This window comes from Sciurus vulgaris, assembly GCF_902686455.1.
Source record: "Sciurus vulgaris genome assembly, chromosome: 11".
NCBI classification, from domain to species: Eukaryota; Metazoa; Chordata; class Mammalia; order Rodentia; family Sciuridae; genus Sciurus; species Sciurus vulgaris.
The window spans coordinates 122,224,805-122,237,227 of NC_136472.1; the positions used below are offsets into that span (position 1 = coordinate 122,224,805).

Genomic DNA, 12,423 nt, shown 5'->3' on the forward strand with positions numbered 1-12,423 from the left:
TTGGATGATTGTGGACAGGTGACATAATCTGATAACTTTACTCCTTTTATCTGGGTAGTGGGATAAAAAATGCTTATCCAGCAGGATTATAAGTAGATTAATCATCTTTAAGATATAAAGAATGCAGCCAGGGCTTTGCAAAGGGCTATAGACATCTTGGTCATTATGTTTAAGTTTTAAGAAGAATAATGTTTAGGGGTTATGTGAGAGGCACTGTGCCTCTCGTTCTATTCTCAAAATCCCTTGAAACAGGATTTATTAAGATTTCCATTTTAGCCAGGCACGGTAGTACATGCCAGTAGGAGTGACTTGGAAGGCTGAGGCGGAGGATCATAAGTTCAAGGTCAGTGTGGGCCATTTAGAAAGACCCTGTCTCAAAATAAAAAATAAAACGGACTGGGATGTAGCTCAGAGGTAGAGCACCCCTGAGATCAATCCCTAATACTACAAAAACCAACCCAACCCAAACCAAAGCAAACCAAAACAAAAGACCTCCATTTCACAGGTCAGGAAACTGAGGCTCAACAGAGCAAATTACTTAGCTGTAGGTGGTGTAGTTGGGATTGAGATTCAGGTTTGTTTAACACAATGATATATTCTGCTAGAATCAGAGCAGCTCACAAATCAGTCCCTGCACCTCATCCGTCCTTCCCTGCCAACCTTTTCCAGCAACCCTTATCCTGGTCCTATAGTTCCTGGGCACAGTCTCAGCCTATGTCTGTGGCCATTCAGACTCACATTCTTCCCTGCTCTCCCCTAACCTGAATTTCTCTGGGCTACAGGCAGCATGAGTCTGGCTCACGGCTGGTGCTTTTGCAATGTCTGCTGAAGGAATGAAAGCAGATTTTTGCAGGTCAGATCCACTCATTGCTCACTTTTGTGGTTCTGCCTGAGTCTCAGGCTCTGGGTCATGAGGAATCCGACTCCAGCTTCCTCATTTACACAAATGCACCACCTAATGGTCAAAGTTTTGTACTGCAGGATGTCAGGACAGAAAGGAGAAGGAACTCATTTCAAGGATAGGTCATTCAGGGACTGAATGATCACTTGGAAAATTTGTATTGAGCACCTACTCTGTGTTAGGCCCTGTTCTAAGTATTGGGGAAAATGGACGCCCTAGCTCTTATACTTTTCTTTTTTAAAGCAGTCTTTTGTTTTAGGGGATATCAGCCAGGATCCTTTCAATGGGGGAGAAAAAGATATTAAACTTTTTCATTTACTCAAAGCTTTTTGATCTTCTCAGTCCTGTATGATTGCCCAAGGCTCTGAGCTCCTGTAGGACTCTCAGAACTGGGTCCACTCTCTCTCCATGTCACTCCAAACCAGTCTACCTTCATTATAGCCCGTTAAGGGGACTATTCTGGAAGCATACTCTCTGTGAGCACAATGTTCAATGGCTTCTGCTGCTTCAGCATAAAAACTAATTCCGGGTCAGAGGGCATTCGAGATTCCTGCAACAAGCACTTATCTCTCTAGCTATTTCCCCATGTTTAGCTGACTTGGACAGTTCACGTTTCTCAAGGAAAGCCTGCCCTTGTGAAGTCCCCTCTGCTGGGAATGTTCTTGCCCCAAACCTTTGCTGGAGTTCCATCATATCCTCAATCAGTGCAAGGGCTACTATTGCCTTGTTAACTCTTGGTCATTCTTTAAAACTCACTTCTTTTAATTGTCACTTCTTGCAGGAAATCTCTTGTTGATCCCAGTCCTTGCCTTTCCCTTCTCTAGCCTCTGCACAGCCATGAGATCATGCATGCACCTCCACCAGTACATGGGGCATTGGTGCCATCACCTCCTTGGGTACCTGTGGCACTTGGTGGTCTCTCCATCTGCTGGCTCCACTAGGTTGTGAGTTCTTGAGGTGTCCTGGCCAGATCCCACTGGATGGGAAGCAAACTCCCTCCTGCCCCTGAGCACCTTGCTTTTTCCCTTTACCCTGGCCCTCACTACATCTGGATGACATCTACTTGTGGATTTGCTTTAGGTTCCCTATTGTTCCAAGGTAGTTAGTTGTCTTGTTACTTCTTTGTATGTCTCCCACCACTTAGTACATTATCTTGGATAGTTGTAAGAATATAACAATATGAATAATAGCTAGCATTGATTTAGGGTTATAGGGCAGCAGAAACTCTTTGGGGTACTTTGCAAATGTCATTTAAGCCTCATGACAACCCTATGAAAGGAAGATACATTTATTTTGTGCATCTTTGAGGGGAGGAAACTGAGGCACAAATTAAAATTATTGGCCCAATGTCACATGACTAGTAAGTAGCAGAAATGGAATATGTGTAGGGTTGTCAGATTTAGCACATAAAAATGTAGGATACCCAGTTAAATGTGAATTTCAGAAAATGAAAATATTTTTAATGTAAGTATGTTGATCTGAAATTCGCATTTAGTGAGACATCCCGTATTTTATCTGGTGACCCTGTAGATGTGTTAATTACATGTATGTGATTTAATTAATATTGTTGTCTTTTCATTCTCTTCTTTCTCCATTTGGAACAGGATACAAATGGGATTTTTTTTAAGAAGGAGGTATCTGTTATAGGTTGAATCTGGAATTTCTGGTCCAGGTGTTAAAAGCTTGGTCAGCAGCACTTGGAAGGCACTTTGAGAGGTGGGACAAGTGGGAGGTCTTCAGGTCATTGTGGTATGCTTGGAGGGGACTGTGGGACCCTGACCTCCATCTCTTCTTCTCTTTTGTGCTCCCAGGCACGAGGTAAATGGTTGTGCTCTGCCTCGCTCTCCTGCTGCGATCTGCTGCTACAGGACAAAGGAAGAGGGTAACAGATTACGGATTGAAACCTCCAGATTTGTGAGCCCAGATCAGCATTTCCCTTTATAAGTTGATGATTTCAGTATTTGTTGTAGTGATGGAAAGCTGACGGACAGTGCTCCCCACACACTCTGTGGCACAACAGCACAGGAACTTCAGCTGGGGGTAAGGGGGAGAGGGAAGAGCAGGCACAGACTTGGGGTGATGGCATGTGGCTCAGAGGAAGGCATGCTGGAGGCTTAGAGTCAGCTCTGCCCCTATCCTGGGAGAGACCTGGGCCGGCAGACCTCCAAGTTCTTTTCACTGGGAGCTCATATGGATTGGGGGTAAGGAGGGAGGCTCTGAAGCTGGGATGCTTAATTTGGCCCCTGGCCTTATCACTCACTGGTCTTGTGGCCTGACTCCTTAACTGTCTGTGCTAGACAATGTCATAGACATTATGGGATCTATTTCACAAGGCGTCGTGCTGGTTAAATGAATTGATGGAATTGTGCCTTACCCCATAGTTTGGCACCATAGTAAGAACTCAGTCAATTTTAGCTCTGCATATTCTGGTTGCCTATTCCACAAGTAGCTCCACTTCACATGGTGTGAAATGGGTTTATTCTGATCTCTTCTTCTGTTACCATCTTGCTTTGTGCCACAGCCCCAGATTCTCTAGATAGATTGTTGTTATCTTTCCTTAAGCACCTACAAAACCACCACACTGACCGTAAGGAGGCCACATACCCAAAAGATAGCAGAGGAGAAGCGGGTGGGTGGTGAGGGCAAGGGAGACCGATGCTGTCAGTATCTATAGTTCCATGTTTCCCTTTTGCCGTGGTGGCTCTGCAGTACTGGGGATGGAACCTAGGCAAGCACTGTACCACTGAGCTATATCCCTATCACTTTTTAGAGACAGGGTCTGGCCTATTTGCCCAGACTGGCCTTGAACTTGTGAGCCTCCTGCCTCAGCCTCCCACGTGGATGGGATTACAGTCCTGTGCCACCGTACTGGCTCCTGGTTTTCCCTGTTAAATTAGTACCGGAGAACATTTCCGATAAAACCCTGCAAAGAGGATCTGAGTCGTCTCATCGGGGAGGGACTGTTTATAGGGAGACGGATGTTTCAGTAATACCAAGCAGGCAAACAAACCACAGGATGCATGCACAGCAGGGGACCGCAAGCGCCACGGCAGTACTCTTGTGGGAAACAGACCCGCTGCATGTGTGCATGTGCGGGCAGCCACACGTGTGTCCAGCTCTGCACAGTGGAAGGCAGTGTGTGACTGCCAGGTGAATTGCAAGTGTGGGAGGGCTTGACAGAGTCTCCCTGGGGAGGTGCCAGCAGGGAAGGGACAGCATGGAGTGGGGTGGGAGAGAGGAGGGGCTGGGGCAGGGACCAGGAGAAAAAGCAGCAGAAGCTGTGGTAGCCCCTTGGGCCAGCTAGGAGGTGTGTACCCACTGCTCTCCCAGGCCCGCTGAGGAAGGGGCCAGCTTCCTTCTGCAGCTCAGCTCTTGTGCTGACCACAGGACCCAGGAGACACCTCCTCGGGCTTCCTTCCAGGGCTCACAAAGATTTTCTGCTAGCTCTGACCTTGACCTCATTTTGGAATTCTCCCCTTCGACACTGCCGACACTGCCGGATCTCAGGGAGAAGTTCGTCATGGTGGCTGGCACGTGCTTGTTTAAACCTCGCAGTCACCGCCTGTGCTGGCCCTTCTGGTAGTTTACTCACTTTGCAGATGGAGAACCTGAGGTTTAGACTGCTCAATCCGCTTGGGTCAACTCGTATCGCTGGCATGTGGGGGAGGCAGCAATCTGGTCGACTCCTAATGGCAGTGCTAGGAGGCATGTCTACTAGAATCCGGTCTCTGTTTACTCTGGCTGCTTCAACAACTTCACGAAGTCATCTTGACCCAGCAAAAGACCAGGCAGGGACTTATGAGTGTCCCTATCCATCCCATAAATAGAAAGCAGAACTGATGGGTTGGCTTTGCTCTGGGCACCCCATTAGGCACATCCACCTTCTCAAGGATCTTTGTGGCTTTCAATAAGGAGGAGAATGAGGCCAGAATGAGAATCCTCCCTACTGAGCGCCTGGAGCCTCGGAAGTCTTTACGGAAGTGGAGGGGCACTGGGAAAAGGGTCACCTCATTAATGGTCTAAAATATAAACCTCTGAAATGCCAGCTGTCTTTTGGAATGAGAAACTAGGAGCACCTTGGTTAAAGGACAGCAGGGAAGACAGGAGAAGGAGCTGGAGAAGCGACCATGAGAGAGAAGGGCACAAACTGTAAAGACAGGCAAAGAGGAAGAATCAGAGAGCCAGGTGGGGTTCGAGTCGCCCACTCAGGAAGAAGTCAGATGTGAAGAGAGAAAACACGCCATGCTTGGGGGCAGGGAACAGTAAAACCAAATGGCAGCATGCCAAGGAAGGAAACAAGCCTCTTGCTGTAAAATTCATTTCAGGGAATCCCAGAAAACCATTAAAATGTACCTTTCAAATTTTGCATAACTATGTGCAAATCCTAAGAGAAAAAAATATGTGCTAGAATCCTAAGAGAAAAAAGTCAAGTTCTTTTTTTCTGACCCCAGCCTTTATTCCAAAAAGTACAAGCCTCTAAACTTGAAAAAGGGTAACTAATGCTTTTAGAATTCATTATGGGAAAAATGTTTTAATTCTCATCTATAGCTTGGCCTTATAGATATTTTTGGAACTTCCCGTCTTCCTCATTTTTCACAAGGGCAAGTTACATTTCTCCACAGAAGTGGGTGAGCATCGCATTTCATTTTATAGAGACGGTACATTTTATAGGAGAACATTCCTGTGCTGCGTCTTTTAGGATGCTTCAATGGGAGACATAAAAAGCTGTTGTCTCTTCGTGGCTTCAGGGCATCCCTGAAAAAAAAAAAAAAAAATCAAGTAGCTCTAGACTGGGAGTTGTTTCAGGTTTGGGTCCTGCCAGCGGATATTCAGATAGAAGCGAGCAGAAGGTTAGCAGGGAGGGCTCTCTGGACCAGGCCCTGATGGGAGTATAGAAAGCACAACTGGACCCAGGGAGATGCTGGCCGCAAAAAGTTCTCAGCAGCTACTTCAGGGAGTTTGAAGCTTGAATGACTCTTACAGTGGTCCCATTCTGATGTGGAAGGACCTTCCTGGCCTTTGTACCCTGTGGGGGATCATTCTTCGAAACAAGTTTCCTCTCTTCAGCCACAGGAAGTCCCCGTTGTGGTACTTAGCAGAGAGCTGTTTGCTTCCAACACTCCAGCAGCTGAGATAAGGTCTTTATGTCCTTTGCCTGAAGCGGCAAACCTGGGTGGCACACCACGCTTGCTACAAGGTGTTGCTTACTACCTGTGGAGGGATGGCCTCTTCTCTCATGTCCTCTTTTTCTCCATCACTATTGAGGTGGGATGGGACTGTGGCTTGGACAGAGAGTGCTCTGCATTAGAATAAGAGACGTGCTTGCATACGGGTAAGGAGATCATGGCCCTACTCTATGTGTCTGTAAGTTCTATTTGTTGGGGATAAGGAAGGACTCTCCACTGGATTCCACTCATCCCTACAACTGCTGGTGTTGTTGGGGGTTGGGTACCCCAGGGGACTAGGGTCAGGCAAGGTGAGGAAAGGATACAGCCCAAAAGGGTAACTTTGAACAAACTTCTCTACTTCCAGACCCTCAGCGTCCTCCTCTGTAAGTGAAGCTAAGATATCCCTTGTGTGGTATGGGATTTAAGAATGATGATGTGCTAGGATGTGGTTGGTGAGCTGGAAGTGACCAGCTGGTCTGCCTGAGATGAAGGCTGCTGGGAGCCCTCACTACCTTTGCCCATGTTAGGTGAGTGCTCCCCTGGGGTAACAGAGTGTTAGGGAACCTCAAATCAAATTCAAATATGCAATGGGATGGGAAGGCACATGGGAGCAGCCACAGTGTCTCATATTGACAATGACCATGGGTGACCTTATCAGATCTGCCGCTAATGCCACAGTGGGTAGGTGAGCTGTGATGAGGTGCAGTCTCTGGGTGGGGAGACTGGCCAGATGGAGAACGATGCTCCTGAGATATTCCTAACATTTTTACCAGCTTTCTACTTTATGATAGAAATGATTACAAACCTACCAGGGACAGACTCTTGCACTAGATTCTGCCCCGTAGTCAGCTACTGTATAATGACCTCCCATCCCAGGGAGCGGGCACGAAGGGGCTGGTCTAGTGATGAGGGATCCAGGGATTGAAGCTGGGATCCAAGTAGAGATATTCAGGTGAAAAATGAGGATTTTAATTTCACCCTCTTGATGTGAAGCATAGGGTTCTTTCCACTTCATCCTTCCCCAGCAGAGACTGGGCAGCCTGGGCAGCTGAGAGGGCTACAGGACGAAGGTTCCCTCTCTCCCAGTGGCCTCACAGGCAAGCTGCCCCCTCCTCATTCTGAAGCAGGGATCTCAAGCTCTACTCTCTGGTCCTCCTTCCTGTCTTGATCCCTGTGCTCTTGCTCTCTTGACACCCTGGAACTCCAATCTGGCAGACCCCTTCTACCATCTGGGATCTTGATGGGATCCTTGGGTTTACTATTATCCCTCGGAATGTGAATTCACACCAGTGTGTGGTCCAGACCTCAGCGCTAAGTTTTTCTTTTCTTCTTTCTGAAAATTCCAAGTCAGGGAGGGGTGCTTTTCTCTCTGCTCTCCTTTGGCTTGGCCGTCCTCTTACTGGTCTTGGGGAGGCTGGTTCTCATCTGGGAGTTGAGGAGAGTGTGAGCACTCTCTATCATCCATCTCTTGGGTCTTGGGAGCAGGCGCCTGGGAACTGGGTGGCCTGATAGGCAGGATGGGAGATGAGTGGAGCTTGTCCCAAGAGCAGGAGGGGCAGGTGGTGCAAGCCAGTGAGGAGTTGCTTCCTGACCTGTGGCCCATGGAGAGCTGAGTGAAGATGGATGCTCCATGACTGGATGTCATGCTCCGCCATCACTCATGAGGGATACAGAAGGAACCTGCAAGATGACCTTCTCCTCTCCCTCTCCCATCTGCTTTCCACAGGCTGCTAGGTGACCTCCCTGGAATGACAAGTCAATCACATTGCTCCTTTGTTTATGGTGTTCAAGGCTCTGCTGCACCTGGGCCTGACTCACCTGTGCAGCCTGACCCCAGGCCCACCTCTAGCCGTATGGTTCTTGATAGCAGCCATATGGCTCTTAGCAGCCATGGCTTCCCAGGCTTTGAACCCAGACTTCTGCTCTGTCTTCCTGGAATGCCTTTCCTTCCCTCTTCTAACTTGTGGTCACCTATGTGACTTACTGGCTTTGCTTGAATGACCCTTTTACTTCCACTGGACTTGGATGAAGCACCTGGGGGGCAGGGACCAGTGTCATCCATGCATGTTCCAGCAGCCAGCATGGTGCCTTAGCCATGGCCCAGCTGCACGGAAGCTCCCTTTACCTCTAGAACTGGTTCCTGGGAGTCATGAGTGGCTGGTTCAAGGTGCCTGGCTCAGCTGTGAGCATCCCAAGAGGAGCAACCTTGTCAAGTTCCTCATGGTACCACTTGACCCAACTTGGGGCCTGAGCAGAACAGGTGCTGAACAGATGAACACGGAACACATGCCCCGCCTTGGGGAGAAGAGATGCCTGTGTGAAATGGGGAGTTAGGCAGGAAAAACAAAGCTTCCAGATGTGGATACTGTGAGAAAGGCAGAGCCAGAGAACACTCCTGTGAATTGAGTATCTGCTAGGTTCTAGAAGATTCCTTTGGCCCTACTGGCACTCCATGTTGGATTCACAGACCAATTTTGGGAGGTGTTGGGATTTGGGGTCTATAAGGGCATTGCTGGTTTTGCGATGGCTGCATGCTTTTGAATCACTATGAGTTTGGGACCAGGACAGCTGATGTCCCTTGGTTTTCTGAGACCTCGGTGTTCTTTTCTCTCTACCTTCAACACCCCTTTCTCTGGGACTCATTGGCCAATCCCAGGGATGCTTGGATCCTTAATCACCCCCTTTCTTTCATTTCTCTCCCTCCAGGGTTTCCTTTTCCCTTTGATTAGCAACTTTAGTGCTCTGGAAAGTGTTCTGTATGTAGTGGATGCTCTATAAAAAGAGACAGAAAGGCACTGGGTTGCTGTGGGGGCCCTGGCATCAGTCTGTGTTAGGATATATGAGTTTCAACTAGGATCTACATCACTGTCACTGCGCTGGAATCTGGTGTGTGAGTGCTGCATATATTGGTCAAAATGAAAGCGTGATGCTTGGGAACAGCACATGAGCTGCTCTGAGGAGTGGATGGGGTGAGGTATTCGGCGCTGGTGTGAGGAGAAATGAATTGGATGTGTCTTAACGTCATAGTCAGCTCCCGTGATGGGCATTAATGTTTGTGGCCAGAGGCATGGATAATCCAAATCTGGTATATAATTGAAAATATCATTTGCATTTGACTTTGGAATGCAGTGTGCGTGCGTGCACATGAGTGCTTGTGTTAGAGAAGAAGCAGGCAGCTTCACTTTCTGAGTGTTTATTTTAGATTCCCATTAGTGTTAATTTGCATTCACTAGACAAGGCCAGGAGAGAGGTGAGCAGGGACTGTTTAAAGCACATCAACCTGGCCCTGTCCAGGAGGTGGGTCATTGAAAACAGACTGTCCAGGCCTGTATTCCACGGGTGCTCAGCATTCTTGAAGGCTGAGCCACTACCTCTGTGAATGTGCCCTTGGGCCAGGGATGTAGTGCTCCCGTTTGCTGTCAGAACTGGGATGGAAGCCTGGCCTCCCTGTCACCAGCTGTGTGACTCTGGATAAGTTGATTAGCTCTCTGAGCCTTTGTTGTCACGAAACAAGAAGAATAATAAAACTTAGTGGGAAGCTCCAGGCACAGTGGTGCCTGCCTGTAATCCCAGCAGCTCGGGAGGCTGAGGCAGGAAGATCATGAGTTCACAACCAGCCTCAGCAACTTACAGAGGCCCTAAGCAACTTAGCAAGACCCTGTCTCAGACAAAATATAAAAAGGGCTGGGGATGTGGCTCAACGGTTTAGTGCCCCTGGGTTAGATCCCTGGTATAAACCCCTCCCCCAAAACAAAACAAAACAAAACAAAACACTTCAGTGGGAAGCATTGTGGGATGGTTCCGTGAGATGGGCGTGGTCAAATCCAGGGCCGGGGCTCAGCTAATCCTCATTTCCTTTCTTCTGTCTCCTCTCTCATCCCCTAAGGAGTGGTTCTGCCTCTGACATCTCCCCTTCCACCTGGTGGTCTGAGGCTCCAAGCACAGCCAGCAATAGTCCCTGGGGTTACACAGGAAGACACCCCAGTTTTCTGCTGGAGCCCAAGATTGGGCAGAAGTAATCATTTTTCTTAAAGAAACTGTGAGTGCATTAATGCTGAAGAAGCCACAGGCCACCTGCCTGGACAGGGATTGGCAGTGGAGGAGAGCCTGATGTCTGCTTGGAGATTGGAGGTGGGGCTCCGTTTGGATTTCATGTCCATCTGAGTGGTGAGGGAGGGCTTCAGATGTTCCTGAATGTGGATCCCACAGATGGGACCTGAAGCTCAGGGCCATAAATTTTTAGCTGCATGAACTTGGGCAGGTTTCCCTTCTCTGAGTCTCAGTGTCTGTGTCTGTAAAGTGGGCATAACAGTAAATACTGTCAGAGGGTCATGAAGACCACCAGGCTGGTAAGCATGGAGCTTTGCAGTGGTGTCAGGATGTCAGATGGTTCTGCACGGGACTGGCAGTGGAGGAGACCAGCTTTTGTGAGGAAGCATAGATGGCTTCTCATTTCTCTTCCTGACTGGCTGGCTGAGAATTAACTCAAGGCCACCAGACTGGCTAATGCCTGTTCATGCTTCCTTGCGCCCCTGTATTGTGTGTCCCCTAGTCAAGATGTGTGGCAGGTAAAGAGGCTATGTCCCACATGTGTCCCAGAGAGAAGATGTAAGTGGACCAGACCCAGGCTGTCAGCATGGGAAGCCCTTGAAGCTGATCCAACCTCATGTACCTTCCTTACTTGATGGACAAGGCACCTGGCCCAGAGAAGTTAAGTGAAATGTCCAAAGCAACAGCAAGTTATCATCTCTCTGGGGTTCCCACAGATTTGAGGTACTGAAAAGGTGATTTCAGAATCTAGACTTTTATTTTCTTTTTTGACTTCAGTGAGCCCAAATGACCCCATCTTTGCTTACCTTGTTTCCTCAGGGCTTATAAAATGCAAGGATAACTTATAGATGGACACTCAGTAATTGAGTGGCCTTTGAGAGGATGGTCTCTATGTATAGTTTCTTCTTCCTTGAAAGGGGGAGATGGGCTCAAGATGCAGCATGAGGGAGTGATGTTAGACATCAGAAAGAACAGTTGTTGGAGGTACAGCTGAGAGGAGAGGGCTGGGCCTCTCTCAGGAAGGTCATTCCTGTTTTTATTTACATTTTTCTTTTCAGAAATGAGTTGGATGTGATGTGATGATATGCCTCTGAGGCAGGGGGATGGACCTGATGGTTTCTCCTAGTCCCCTCTCAGCTCACGTCCACTTATACCCTTGCTCATTAGTTTTCCTGAAGTTACTTTCCTGCTCCCAATTAGCCTCTGCCTGTCCAGTTTTCTGAAAGTTATTTCTATTTGCAGAAGTGGAAGGGAGAAGACTGTAGGGGCCGAGGGGCCGGGGGGGTGGGGTTGCAGTGGGGAGAAGGGAGGTTGTGACGATGGCTGCTAATTGCCCCTGTCAGCCAGCAGGCCCTGTCTCACCCACTCGGCTGTCGCAGGGGGAAGAGCCACCAGGCATTTTCTATGGCTTCCTATCAAACTTTGATAAATTGACTCTGAAAAGGTTTTACAGCAGCTTATGCCTCAATAATCCTTAATGGTGAACTATCAAGATACTGATGGGGTTGTGGGGTGGGCCGAACAGAAGGAGGCTGACTCCTTACCTGTCCTGAGCCATCAGATCTTCCCCACCTTTGGGAGTCTTGTTGGAGAGAATAACAGAGGAAGGCTAAACAGAAACCTCCATGCCAGACAGCAGAGCTGGCATTCCAGAAAAGACAGATCAGAGAATAAGGACACAGACTGAAATTAGACTCGAAGCAGAACTTCCTAATGGCTAGACTGCTGGTGTAGGGCTTGGTGCTGAGGCTAACCAGCAAGGAGTGGGCATTTGAACTGCATGCTACGGATCAGCTTCTGACAGTTATTTACCTAGAACGGCACAAACTGAGTCAAGGGCTCAGTGGGAACCAGGAACTTGCCCAACACCCACAGCAAGAATTTGAGCCGGAACCTTGACTGTCGTCCACAATGGTTTCCCTACAGCCTCACACGTCACAGCCACCTATAATCACCCTCTTCAGCTGTCCCTGCCTGGACAAATGCATGGTGACTGAATCAGTCACTACCCAGAGTTGGCTCGTCCCCAGAATCTCCTGATTCAGGCTAAGGGGGGTCCAATACCTCTGCCCCTTCTCAGGGCTAGAAATGGAGGAGGCAAGTGGGGCATTCACCTTGGGTACAGAATTTACAGATGTGCCCCAGACTCCCATAATGGAGGTAAATAATATCTCAAGGCAAACTTAAAAAGACCACAAAATATAAAATGGTACAATTTAAATAAAGACAGGACCAGGAAGCTGAAGTTAACAAGACGTTATTTAAAATGGCCACTTGGCCGAGGGAAATGGTCCAACACTGCCA

At 48.3% G+C, this 12,423-nt stretch overlaps 1 protein-coding gene and 1 long non-coding RNA gene across 7 annotated transcripts in view; one reads left to right on the plus strand and one right to left on the minus strand.

Moving 5' to 3' along the window:
* KIRREL3 (kirre like nephrin family adhesion molecule 3) overlaps positions 1–12,423 on the minus strand; it is a 571,499-nt gene that overhangs the window by 56,657 nt on the left and 502,419 nt on the right. The gene's annotated exons all lie outside the window — the stretch shown is intronic.
* LOC306640763 overlaps positions 1–12,423 on the plus strand; it is a 55,730-nt gene that overhangs the window by 41,323 nt on the left and 1,984 nt on the right. For all 3 annotated transcript variants that reach the window (XR_013757883.1, XR_013757884.1, XR_013757885.1), the window contains one exon: positions 9,956–10,108. This is a non-coding gene — a long non-coding RNA (uncharacterized lncRNA). The remainder of the gene's footprint in view (positions 1–9,955; positions 10,109–12,423) is intronic.